This window comes from Lithobates pipiens, unplaced genomic scaffold (genome assembly GCF_037356315.1).
Source record: "Lithobates pipiens isolate NorthernLeopardFrog02 unplaced genomic scaffold, aLitPip1_a1.2 Scaffold_8, whole genome shotgun sequence".
Taxonomy (NCBI): domain Eukaryota; kingdom Metazoa; phylum Chordata; class Amphibia; order Anura; family Ranidae; genus Lithobates; species Lithobates pipiens.
The window spans coordinates 551,544,617-551,559,183 of NW_027507903.1; positions in this window are offsets into that span (position 1 = coordinate 551,544,617).

A 14,567-nucleotide genomic window follows, 5' to 3' on the forward strand; every position below is an offset into this window, starting at 1 on the left:
CTGCACATCCAGTGGTTACCTGCAGGTAGGGATACATTTTTGCCCTTGGATAAAATCTCTCTATATCCAGGGTCAGAAATTTGCCCCTAACAGCAAGTAACCAGTGTGACCCACAGTTTGTTAGTGTGTCGTTTAGGCTTAATTGATGTGGGGCGTAATGTACTGCAGAATGTGCTGCAGGAGTGCCGGCAATGGATGGAGCTCATCCCAGCTCCTTTAGTCACTGAAGGGAAGGGAGAAAAAAAATCACTGGTGCCACACATCTAAAGGGTCCTATGGTAATGTAGTAGTGATGGGAGAGACCTCAGCCTGGGTTCCTGCCAGGCCACACCGAACTGTGTTTTGCTTTGTCCCCTGGAGCTTAACCTTATGCCGTCCGCTCTATAGCCGAATGAAGGCCACAGCGCAGACCTGAATTTCATATGACGGCCTCCCCTTTGCACGCGCCCCCTGCAGGGCGTGCGCAGCACGCTTTGTGATCATGAGTCACTGAGACTCGGGTGACCACAGATCCAAGTAAGGGGTCAGTCCCGACCCCTTACCACATGATCAGCTGTCAGCCAATGACAGCTGATCAATGATGTAAACAAAATCTCGGTAATTGTTTTTTTTTCTCCTCGCGCCGACAGCATGAGGAGAAAAAAAAGCCGATCACCGGCTTATCTGCAAGGGACATTGGTCCCAAAGAGGAAGGAGGCAATTATGCCTCATCTGTGCCCACCAGTACCCCCTGCCAGGGCCACCTGCCAGTGCCCAGCAGTGCCACCTATCAATGCCCATGAGTGCCACCTATCAGTGCCCACAAGTGCCACCTATCAATGGCCACCAGTGGTGCCAATCAGTGCCACCTAGCAGTGATGCCCATTATTGCCACCCATCAGTGCCCATCACTGCCACCCATCAGTGCCCATCACTGCCACCCATCGGTACCCATCAGTGCCGCCTCATCAGCGTACATCAATGAAGGAGAAAATGTACCTGTTTGCAAAATTTTATAACAAAATATTAATATTTTTGTTCACTTTTTTTTAGCAAAAAATAAAAACCACAGAGGTGATCAAATACCACCAAAAGAAAACTCTATTTGTGGGAAAAAAATGCAAAAAATTTCATTTGAGTACAGTGTAGTATGACCGCGCAATTGTCATTCAAAGTGCATCAGCGCTGAAAGCTGAAAATTGGTCGGGGGGGGGGGGGTTTAAGTGCCAGGTAAACAAGTGGTTAAATATGGGGACCACTGGATGTACAGATACATATTAACAGCAGTGGCTCTTTTCAGCCCATCATTCAGGTGAACATGCTGAGCAGCTGACAAAAATTGGAACATCTGGGATCCTGGATGTAGGCATTCGTGGTATATTTGCCATTTCATGGCCATTTAGAACATATGAGTGAGATCTAAAACCTGGTTCACATGGTAAGTTCTTTTTAGTTCAACCCAGCAGGCTGAAGACAAAAAAAGCCTAGGGAGCTTAGGAGGAGCTCGCTGTACTAATGAGTACACTACCGCACCACAACTCCATGAATTGTGTTCTATTCAGTTGAATAGGGATACGTTTTGCTGCGCTGCATTACAAAGCCTCATGGCCCCATTCTGCTGTCACATGATTTAACAGTACCTCCCCCAACATAAAAGTGTAAATGATGCCTTTAAGTTTGAAAGACCTGAACACCCCCCCAGGTAAAAAAATGATCTACGGCCCTGTTCATAGGTATATCATCACCACTGCTGAATGCTGCCAACTTTGGGGATGTAAACAACAAGTGCCTGCCACTGTCACTGAGCCTGCCACCAGCCTGTACTACAAAGGTGAGAAGATGGGGAAGGGGGATGTCCACAGGTAGCAGACAAAGGATTACAGTTTGGAGTGTTAGCTCTCTATTTTCAGTGTAGATAAAAAAAAAGTAAATAATGATTGTGCTGAGGTTTGTATATGTCCTTCAGACTCTGGCTTGCAGGACGGCGATTTCAGCTTATTTTTTTTTAGTACAAGAAGGCTTTTGTTTTGTTTAACCGCTTGCCAACCGCCTCACGCCGATATACGTCGGCAGAAGGGCTCGTACAGGCAGAATACGTACCTGTACACGACCCTTTAAGAGGCAGCCAGCGGGCACACGTGCAGCAAGGTCCGTGAGTAGGATAACGGGTCCCACGGACTCGATCACTACGTGGAAACCCGCGATCGCCTCACGTGGAGGAAGAACGGGGAGATGCTAATGTAAACAAGCCTGTTCTGCCTAGTGACACTGTCACTGATCTCTGCTCCCTATGATCGGAGCAGATATCAGTGACGTGTCACACACAGCCACACCCCCCCCCCCCACAGTTAGAAACACGCACCAGGGCACACTTAACCCCTACACTGCCACCTAGTGGTTAACCCCTTCACTGCCCGAGAGGGGCGGCGGAGCGTCATGACGTCATGACGTAGGCAGCTGAGAGCGTCTTCTCTCACGACCCGACCTCCTGTATCTCCACCGTCCCGCCGTCCCGTCGGAGCCTTGCGGGGAGCCGATGGAAATCCCCTCGCTCGCTCGCCCGCCTACTACCCCATAGATCTCGAGCCCCGCGGCTTGCCATCTCCTCCCCGGGAGTCTCGCTAGCCGACGGCCGACGGCTCGTACAGATATCCGGCGCTACGCAGTAACCTGCCACCGTCCGGGCTGCATAGGGGGAAAGTCAGCAGAGGAAACAGAGGAAACATAGAGGTATCTCACAGTTCCTCCCCCCCGGACCGACCAAGCGTGGTGAGTGTGTACGGCCCCAGGCTACAGCTTCAGCTCCAGCAAAATTAAATAAGACAGCAAGACAGCATGGTCAGGTGAGGTAAGCTGATTTTGGTGTTTGCTGTGTGGAGCGGAAAGTAATCTCATGAAGGAAGGGAAACAGATAAGAGAGGTCCTATGAAGGAGTCCCGGGCTTAACTGAGCTACTAAATGGTCGTTTCTAATGAGACAATTGAAGGAGGTAGGAGATAATTTTTACATGCCACTGTTCTCCCCGTACTACTGAAATATCTGCTATTATATAAACGCTGAGCTCTATAAGTGAATCAGTTGGACTATTGTATGGCTGCCTATAATGTGTTAAACTGGAGATTGGTTGGCCGACCACAGAGAAGTGTACATGACCCAGCAACACGGGATGGCAAAAAGTGAAGCAGTAATTGTTATGTCAAAGGATGTGATAAAGCGTGAGAAGCGTCTTTAAATTATATTAACCTGATTTTACAGTAGTTTATCTGGTCTCCTCGCAACTTTTGCAGCGATCACTAGTCCTAGTGGCACGCTGGACTATCACATGGCCGTTTTCCACATAATAATTTATTCTGGTTATTGATTTTTGCAGCAAAGTCCTCGCTACACATTTATGTACCTATTTCTGCTAAATCTGCAATAATTAGCGATATTACTGACTTATATTTGCATTTCCTCCGCTTTACCTGATATACCTCTGAAATACCTGTAAAACCTTCGGATAAATTGAGCTACTAATTGGCTGACCCTTGTGGGACAATTGAAGGAGTTAGGAGATAATCTCTACATGCCGCTGTTTGCTCCGCATACCTGAAATTTTTGTTATAATACAACGCTATAAGTGAATTGGTCGGACTACTGTAAGGCTGCCTATTTTGTGTTAAACTAGAGATGGACTGGCTGACCACAGAGAAGTGTACATGGCCCAATTATATGGGATTGTAAAAATTAAAAAGTGAAGTAGTAATTGATATGCCAAAACAGGTGAGATAGTGTGGGTAGTGACTTTAAAGAATATCAACCTGGAGCATAAGTCGCATGAAAGAAGTGGGTAATTGCCCACATTCTTATCCCATTGACCTTACCTTACCTTACCTACCGGGCATATATGGTTAAAGTGAGCAGAAAAGGACATAACTGACTCTCCTTACATTTTACACCAGAGAGCTTTGACTGGATGGGAATTAAGCCGGTAGAATGTGAGGTTGCAGAATATAGCCGGTCCCAACAATAGTAACAATACCAATATTAACTGGGACTGTAACAATCAACATCATTCGGGACTGGGACTTTTTGGGTAGGAAGTGGGAAGTCCAGACTTGAAGCCTAGATTTAAACAAAATGAAAGCAAAACAAAAGCAGGGAAAAATATACCGCCAGTGGCTAGTCCGGGAGGTATTCAGCGGTATATGGCACACATGGCTAATACTTCAGAGGAAGGACAAGGCAGCCCAAAAACAGGATTAATACGTAGATCAGGGTTAAATAGACAGAAGGGTTCAGAAGAAGGTAAAACTAGCAGATTAACAAGAACTCAACAAGAAAGGGAGGAAACGAGAGAGACAGAAATAGGGACAGAAAGGGTAGGAGCTGCTTCCCCTGTACTACAGGAAGTGGAAACAACCACAATTAAGGAGATGTTAATGGATATGTTCGCTAAAATGGAGGAGTCAATAAAAACAGAGATAGCAGGAGTAAGGCAGACATAGGACAGGTATTGGGAAGAGTAGAGGAGTTGGAGGATAGGTTGGATAAACAGGATATGAGGTTGGATGGGCTAGCGGAACAAGTGGTACACCTGCAGAGAACAAATATAAATCTCCAGTATAGAATTGAAGATCAGGCAAATAGGGGGAGGAGAAAAAATGTGCGTATCAAAGGAATCCCGGAGAAATATAACTACGGGACTCTGGGAGATACATTACAAAAACTTTTTAATCCCCTGTTAGAGAGGGATCCCTCTGAACCGTTAAAATTGGAGAGAGTTCATAGGATCTCCAGGGGGAGGATGGCAGAAGAAGAGACCCCAAGAGACGTAATAGCAAGATTCCACTATGCAGAGGAAAAGGAGCAAATAATGGGGAGGCTGAGGACGCATCCAGAATTGTCCCTGGATGGGGCAGGACTGCAGGTGTTCTCAGACCTAGCACCAGAAACATTAAGGAGAAGGAGATTACTAAAACCCCTAACTCAACAGATATCTGCCTTGGGGATTGTGTATCAATGGGGTTTTCCGGCCTGTCTAAAGGGGAAAAAGGACGGTCGCTCGGCAGTACTACGTTTCCCGGAAGATCTCAGAGCTTTCTGTGATAGGCTGGAAATACCCCAACCCCTATTACCAGGGTGGGGAACTGAAGTTAGAGAGGAAGGACTGACTCAAAGGAGAGCAAGATGGAAGAGGGGGCGCGGGGTAGACCCTAATGGCGGGGAGACAGTTGGAAGCTAATTTAAGAGTAGGTGAGGGGGGGAGAATGGAGGGATGGTGGAGAGCGGGGGGTCGGGGGGGGGGGGAGCTCTTGTAGGCCTACTAATGTGAGCCACCTAGGTTAATATGGGAAGGAAAAAGACACCTCGAGGTGATGTGTCGACCCCATATGATCAACGCAGAAAGGGGGGTTCTCCGAACAGCGTTACGGAGAGGGGTGGGAGGGAGGGGGGGAGGTTTGGGAAAATTTGTATATTTTTTTTTTTTTTTTTTTGTGTTGGTCCGTCAATCCCGATCTGTCCCCTCGAAAAATGTCTCTCGGTCGGCGGAGGTCGTGAAAAGAAATTAATATTTAACATCTAATGACATTAATCAATGTGATAACATATAATGTGAGGGGGTTAAATACAAGAGAAAAAAGATTTAAAATCAATGAGGAATTGCATTTCCTGAGGGGGAATGTAATTTGTTTACAGGAGACGTACATAACCAGTACCTCTGGAATTAAAATGTCATCAGTACAATTTCCAGTGTGGTATTATGGAGATTCACCATCGGCCCACTCAAGAGGAGTAGCCATTGGTTTTGATAGACAATTGAAATTCGAAATCCAAGACCGCTTAACCGACCCAGAAGGCAGATTTCTGTTTTTAAAGGGAAAAATAGGGGCAATACAATATACAATAGCAAATATTTACGCTCCAAATAGAAACCCAGATAGATTCTTAAAGAATATTGTAATAAAACTTGAGGAATTCAGAGAGGGCCTGGTAGTCCTAGCAGGTGATCTAAACTGGTGCTTGGATCCAAGGATGGATTCTTCGGGGGGGGGCTTAAGAGCGTCGCAGCAGAGATATAGGGGGGTAATTAAAGCATTGTCAAAGGCCCAGCTTATGGATGCTTGGAGGATTAGCCATCAAAAAGAGCGGGACTATACTCATTTCTCAGCGGTCCATAAAACCTTTGCGAGATTGGATTATGTTTTTATAGAACATCGATTGGTGCCCAACCTGAAAAAAGTTGAGATCAAGTCCATTACTTTATCAGACCATGCTCCAATAGTTGCCCAAATAGAAATGCAGGAAGGGACAGAGAGGGAGAAGATCTGGAGAATAAATGATTCTCTAATACAGGAACAAGGGACAAGTCGACAAATCGAGAAAGAGCTGATCGACTTTTTTGAACTTAACGACACGCAGGAAATATCTAGAGCGACCCTATGGGAAACACATAAGGTAGTAATAAGGGGTAGGTTAATTGGGATTGGAGCAGGAATAAAGCAGGAAAAACAGAAAAGGAAGACCCAACTATATAATGAGATAGAACAATTGGAACAGAAAACTAGACCTAGAGGGTTGCAGGAGAGTCAGGATGTACAAAAAAAAAAAGAGAGCTAGAAGAGCACTTGGATCAGGACAGGAGAATAAGGTTTTACGAGATAAATAAGGAAAGGTACCAATGGGGGAATATGCCAGGTAAATGGCTCGCAAGAAGGGTCAAGGAGCAAAAAAGTAGGACTTTTATTCCTAAAATAAGAAATAAGGAGGGGGAGTTGAAATTTTTGCGACACCAGAAATAGCTGAGAATTTCCATACATACTATAGTACCCTGTATAAATTAGGAACAAATGGTAAAGGAAGAAAAAGGAAGGAAGCGATTAGGGAATATCTCAAGAAGCTCGAGTTTCCAAGAGAAGAGAGAGAGGAAATGGAGGCCCTAGAGGCCCCCATCTCACCTATGGAAGTGGAGAGAGCAATAAAGGAAATGCCACTGGGGAGTAGCCCCGGCCCAGATGGGTTTTCTAGTAGGTATTATAAGAGATATAAGACCCTGTTAGTCCCAATACTATGTGAATACTTTAATGCAGTGGGTGAGGGCCTAGTGTTCCGTAAAGAAACGCTTTTGGCCCATATTTCCCTAATTTTGAAGGAGGGTAAGGATCCAGAAGCGTTGGAGAGTTATCGCCCAATATCACTATTGAATGTAGACATAAAAATATATGTAAAAATAATAGCTGAAAGGTTAAAGATTCTCTTACCAACATGGGTCCACGCCGATCAGGCGGGATTCGTGCAGGGACGAGAGGGAAGGGATAACTCGGTGAAATCCATCATTCTGATCCAAGAGGCACATAAAGAGAAATGCCCGACAGTGCTGATGTCAATTGACGCCGAAAAGGCCTTTGACAGGCTAGATTGGGAGTTTATGTACGAAACCCTAAGTTATAAGGGGGTAGGGGAAAGAATGATGAGATGGATCAAGGCATTATACACTCACCCAACGGCCAGAATAAGGGTTAACAGATCCCTGTCTCGCCCCCTAGAGTTGTTCAACGGGACGAGACAGGGATGCCCGCTCTCTCCGCTACTATTTGTTCTGAGCCTAGAACCCCTCTTGGTGGCAATACGTAGGAATCAGGATATCCAGGGTATCAGGGTGGGGGGGATGGAATATAAATTATCGGCATTTACAGATGATGTGTTGTTATATATAACTAATCCAAGAACTTCTATCCCCCCGATCCTGAAGGAATTGGAGTATTATGGAAGATTATCAAACTTTAAAATAAATCTCACGAAGACAGAGATCTTAAATTTGAATATACCAGTGGAAGAACAGAATGCCCTAGCATCAAGCTCACCATTTAGATGGTGTAAGGGGGAGTTGAAATATCTAGGGATAAAATTGACCCCACAGAGACAAGGTCTCTATGAGGCAAATTACATCCCGCTCCTAAATAAAATAAAAAAAACAATGAATAACATGAGGTATAAAGCAGTATCCTGGATGGGTAGAGTAAATGTAATAAAAATGATTATCCTCCCTATTATAAATTATACATTTCAAATGATACCTGTTCCGATCCCAATGTGTTTCTTTAGGAAATTAAAAACGTTAATGATGACTTTTGTATGGCCCCTGAAACGAGCGCGTATACCATATAAAGTCTTAGGCCGCGTACACACGGGCGGACTGTTCGTCCAACTTTGTCCACTGAACAGTGTTTGGGCGGACAGTCCGCTCGTGTGTGGGCTTTCAGCGGACAGTTTCAGCGGACAGTTTGACGGACAAGGTTTTTCGGAAATTCCGTAAAACTGTCCGCTGAAACCTTGTTTCAGCGAACAGTCCGCTCGTGTGTAGGCTTGTTCGTCAAACAAAGTTGCGCGCATGCTCAGAAAGGATTTTCACGCCGAAAGCTATAATGCAGTGTATAGGACGTCGTATTTTTCGTCCTGTCGTACGTGCCGTTCACGTCATCGCGCACGGTTTCAGCAAACTGTTCGTCCGTCGTGTGTGGCCATGTCCGTCCATGCTAAGTTTGAGCGGACTGTTTGCCGAAACTGTTGGACGGACAAAGTTGGGCGAACAGTCCGCGCGTGTGTACGCGGCCTTAGTAAAGGGAAAAGACAAGGGGGGAGTAGCATTACCAGATGCTAAGAAATATTACGAGGCAATAATAGTAGCTAGAGTTGTAGATTGGATATATAACCAGAAGGAAAGGGGTTGGGTAAACTTGGAAATGAGACTGAGTGGAGTCCCGCTAGAAAAAATGGTATGGATACCATCTGATCAGCGGAATTTAGGAGAAAACACGAGTAGTTTAACGAGACACACATTAAGAGTTTGGGATAGTATTAATAGGGCGCATAAATGGACTCACAATTCACCGTTAATGTCACTTTTGGACACAGATTATTTTTTACCAGGGAAAGAGGAACGTTTATATTTTAGTAGATGGGCAAGTAAAGAGGAAATAAAATTAGGAGAAATTATTAAAGGAAATAGGCTGTACACGTATACGGAACTCATACAAGAGTGGGGACAAAAACCATTGGATAAATGGAGGTACACTCAAATCTCACATTTTGCACAGAGTTTACCAGGCCCACTGCAGGGATTAGAGTCTTTGAGACCTTTGGAGAATTTACTGAAGGACAATAAGTGTTTGGTTGGAAAAGTATCAAAAATTTATAAAATATTAAGACAAGAAAATGACTTAGAATTTCCGAGATTTATAGGGAAATGGGAAGAAGATTTAGGGGCACTAAGGAATGATGAACATAGGATAAAAATATGTAAGCTCACCCACACATTAACAAGAGAAGTCCGTATGATAGAGATGTCGTATAAATTACTATCAAGATGGTATATGACTCCAAAAAGCATGCAGAGGTTTACAGGGGCACGACAGGCATTGTGTTGGAGGGAGTGTTCGGAAGAGGGCTCCCTCTCACATATATGGTGGAGTTGCCCCAAAATATCCCCGTTCTGGGATAAAATTGTAGAAATTATAAACCTGGTGGCACAAAAGAAATTAAAGAAAAACCCCTGGACATGTCTCTTTCACGACACCGAACTAGGAGTAATACAATATAGGAATACGATAGTCCCACACCTCCTCAATGCCGCCAAGATATTGATTCCTCGTTATTGGAAATCTAAACAAATCCCAAGGATTACGGAATGGGTTCAGAGGGTTGAACAAACGAGGAAAATGGAGGAATCATTACATAAACTACAAAACACAGAGGAAAAAGATCATGGGGAGTGGCAACACTGGCTGGCATTGTTGGAGAGGGAGGACTGTCGCGAAATGTTTGAGGGTTAAGGGGACAGAGAGGGAGAGGACATGGGTTTTTTTTTTTTTTTTTTTTTGGGGGGGGGGGGTAAAAGAAATTTAGGGAGTGTAAGTAATTGTCAGTAGTGTACTTATATGTGAATAAATGTATAATTGTTTATTAAATGAGAAAGATAAAGGAAAGGTAAAAGAAAAATTTTGCCACAATGATGTCAAAAGGATTTAGCGGAGACATGAACAGTGAGTTGATTATACTCCGCAAGGATAAAGTATTGGACTGAGATGGCAAAAAGGAAAAGAAAAAAGAAAAAAAAAAAAAAAAAGGAAAAAAAAAAAACCCCTTCACTGCCCCTGATGAAGTCACGTGATGTGATGTCACGCGTAGGGACGGGAAGGAAGCTGACTGTGGATGCACTTGCTGCTGATTACTAGAAAAAGGCTTTTTTCTATCTATTAATGTGTGAGTACCCTGTGTATGAAAATTTTTAATAAATGTTATTTGTGAAATACTACACTATGGTATTCCCTCTCTATTAATCTATTGGGTCCTCTGGAGCAATAAGAATAAAATTCAAAGGAGAAGGTGACCGAATTTACCAGGAGAGAAGACATATAAAGAAATCTATATACCTCTATGCGAATCCCTCCTTGCTATAGGTAAGGGGCCACTGCCCACTAAAGTGTGATCACAGCGGGATTAAGCACTGGGAGATCCACACCTCAGTTGAATTTGCACAAAGCACTTGCACTTAAAGGAGACTGTTGTTTATTTATGGACTTGAATATTTATATCTTTTTATTTTTGATGGATTTCAATATGTATATTTAATTTATAGAGGCCGGATTCATTCTGATATAACGTATGTTACAGCCGGCTCTGTAGTGCGTTTACTACTATATATATTTTTTGTTTATTCTAAAGTTTATTCCCATGTGATCAGGAGAGGGTACCCTCTTTTTGGTCTAGGTATACTCTTTCTTATTTTCTTGTATATCATTTGTTTATTATTAGGGTGGTTCACTTATATCACCTCTGGAGAGTGTTTACTTATTTGCACATTTATAAGACGCACTTGGCACTTTATGATCAATTCACAGTTTTTTGGCTTTGCACTCAATTGAAGCAGTTGTGTTTCCGTGGAGGTTTTCAATTCACTCTGTAGTGCGTTTACCTTTATTTATTTTTTTTCTTGCATTTTTTCTGCACTTTATCAAAATAGTAATCTTTTAAGAGACTGTTTTTAGTTACTTACCTTTGTTCACTTGATTTTCATTTATTTGGATTTTATCACCTCTGTGGTGTGTTTATTTTATTTTATTTAATGTAGCACTTTGCACTTTTTGATACTATTCAGTAGACATTTATAGACACAGTGCCTTGCGAAAGTATTCGGCCCCCTTGAACTTTTCAACCTTTTTGCCACATTTCAGGCTTCAAACATAAAGATATAAACATTTTATTTTTTGTGAAGAATCACCAACAAGTGGGACACAATTGTGAAGTGGAATGAAATCTATTGGATTTTTAAAACTTTTTTAACTAATAAAAAAATGAAAAGTGGGGCGTGCAAAATTATTCGGCCCCCTTGCGTTAATACTTTGTAGAGCCACCTTTTGCTGCGATTACAGCTGCAAGTCGCTTGGGGTATGTCTCTATAAGTTTTGCACATCGAGAGACTGAAATTCTTGCCCATTCTTCCTTGCAAAACAGCTCGAGCTCAGTGAGGTTGGATGGAGAGCGTTTGTGAACAGCAGTTTTCAGCTCTTTCCACAGATTCTCGATTGGATTCAGGTCTGGACTTTGACTTAGCCATTCTAACACCTGGATACGTTTATTTGTGAACCATTCCTTTGTAGATTTTGCTGTATGTTTGGGATCATTGTCTTGTTGGAAGATAAATCTCCGTTCCCAGTTTCAGGTCTTTTGCAGACTCCAACAGGTTTTCATCAAGAATGGTCCTGTATTTGGCTGCATCCATCTTCCCCTCAATTTTAACCATCTTCCCTGTCCCTGCTGAAGAAAAGCAGGCCCAAACCATGATGCTGCCACCACCATGTTTGACAGTGGGGATGGTGTGTTGAGGGTGATGAGCTGTGTTGCTTTTACGACAAACATATCGTTTTGCATTGTGGGCAAAAAGTTTGATTTTGGTTTCATCTGACCAGAGCACCTTCTTCCACATGTTTGGTGTGTCTCCCAGGTGGCTTGTGGCAAACTTTAGACGAGACTTTTTATGGATATCTTTGAGAAATGGCTTTCTTCTTGCCACTCTTCCATAAAGGCCAGATTTGTGCAGTGTACGGCTGATTGTTGTCCTATGGACAGACTCTCCCACCTCAGCTGTAGTTCTCTGCAGTCCATCCAGAGTGATCATGGGCCTCTTGGCTGCATCTCTGATCAGTCTTCTCCTTGTCTGAGCTGAAAGTTTAGAGGACGGCCAGGTCTTGGTAGATTTGCAGTGGTTTGATACTCCTTCCATTTCAAAATGATCGCTTGCACAGTGCTCCTTGGGATGTTTAAAGCTTGGGAAATCTTTTTGTATCCAAATCCGGCTTTAAACTTCTCCACAACAGTATTACGGACCTGCCTGGTGTGTTCCTTGGTCTTCATGATGCTCTCTGCGCTTTCAACAGAACCCTGAGACTATCACAGAGCAGGTGCATTTATACAGAGACTTGATTACACACAGGTGGATTCTATTTATCACCATCAGTCATTTAGGACAACATTGGATCATTCAGAGATCCTCGCTGAACTTCTGGTGTGAGTTTGCTGCACTGAAAGTAAAGGGGCCAAATAATTTTGCACGCACCACTTTTCAGTTTTTTATTTGCTAAAAAAGTTTAAAATATCCAATAGATTTCGTTCCACTTCACAATTGTGTCCCACTTGTTGGTGATTCTTCACAAAAAAATTAAAATTTTATATCTTTATGTTTGAAGCCGGAAATGTGGCAAAAGGTTGAAAAGTTCAAGGGGGCCGAATACTTTCGCAAGGCACTGTATATATTTTTATATTACACTATTGATTTATGTAACTAGGCATTATACTTATCACCCTCGGAGGGTTATTTAATATAGGGACAGTGCAATACCAACATATCTTTAGTTTCATATTAAGTGGATACGGCGTGATCCATTCCGGTAGTAGCAGCAGCCCCTGACATTTGATAGATCACCAGTGGTAGCGCAGGAATAAAACACTATCAAGAAGGCTTTTGTTTTGTTTAACTGCTTGCCAACCGCCTCACGCCGATATACGACCCTTTAAGAGGCGGCCAGCGGGCACACGTGCAGCAAGCTCCGTGAGTAGGATAACGGGTCCCACAGACTCGATCACTACGCGGAAACCCGCGATCGCCTCACGGGGAGGAAGAACGGGGAGATGCTAATGTAAACAAGCCTGTTCTGCCTAGTGACACTGTCACTGATCTCTGCTCCCTATGATCGGAGCAGAGATCAGTGATGTGTCACACACAGCCACACCCCCCCCCCCCACAGTTAGAAGCATGCACCAGGGCACACTTAACCCCTACACTGCCACCTAGTGGTTAACCCCTTCACTGCCAGTGTCATTTACACAGGAATCAGTGCATTTGTATAGCACTGACTGCTGTATAAATGACAATGGTCCCAAAAATGTGTCAAAAATGTCCGAAGTGTCTGCCATAATATTGCAGTCATGATAAAAATCACTGTCAATCATCGCAATTGTCAGTTAAATCGACACAGTGCCGAATCGCAAAAAGTGCTCTGGTTAGGAAGGGGATAAATTCTTCCGGGGCTGAAGGGGTTAACTATGCCCCTTTAAGCCCCTCCCGCTGTTACCCAATTGTGGACACAGCCACAGTTTGCCATGGCATGCTACAAGAGCCACATTACTACTCTACTTAGAGGTTTTAAACCTCCGTTTACACTTTGTACCTATAGGTAAACCTAGAATAAGGCTTACCTATAGGTACTGTAAATATCTCCTAAACGTGCACCGCTGATGATGTCATTGGCACAAGCACTCTGAAGAAGCACCCGTGCCCGGTTCTTCAGTAGCAAGTTCCGTGACCGGTGGTTCTCACGCACACGCGCAGGAGTGATGTCACGCGGCTCTGGCCAATCACAGAGCCGGAGTCTGAGGCCCCGGAAGGAAGAGGCATTAAGATGTATGTGGCCTGCAGCAGGGACTGTGCAGGCTTAGTTTGCAGGTAAGTGTCACATAAGGTGCTAGTATGCGATGCGATTTGTATTTACTTTGCAAGGGAGGGAGAAGATTTTTTTTTATTAATGGTTTACAACCTCTTTAAGCTACCCAGAGGCACCCTCTCTCTCCCCCGTCTTTTGCCCTCCTGTCTCTCTTACCCCGCCTCTCTTTCAGCCCCCCTCTCTCTCACCCACCCTTACCCCATCCCTATTTAATTTAATTTGTTTTAATAATTTTTTTATTTTAACAAAATTGTTTGTGTTTTTATTTTATTATTCCTAAAAAAAAAGGCCCACCAAAATCCTCAGCACCAGGCCCATGATGTTCTTAATCTGACCCAGGATGGGGGATTGCGTCTCCATTCTCTCTCTTGTTTTTCCTGCCACGCTGTTATGTTCATGAAGGACAGCCCATGGCTGAAAAAGACAGTTTCCAGTATGTAATGTTCAAGCAGAAGCTATACCCAGAATCCAACAATCCTGGAGTGTTAGCTTCATGGTCACAATATGCTAAGTCAGGTTAAAACTGGTTGAACCAGAAAATATACTTTAGAAAAGAAGTGATCCTATCAGAGGGGTGTTGGCTTAGAATGGTAATCTTGCGTGCTTCAG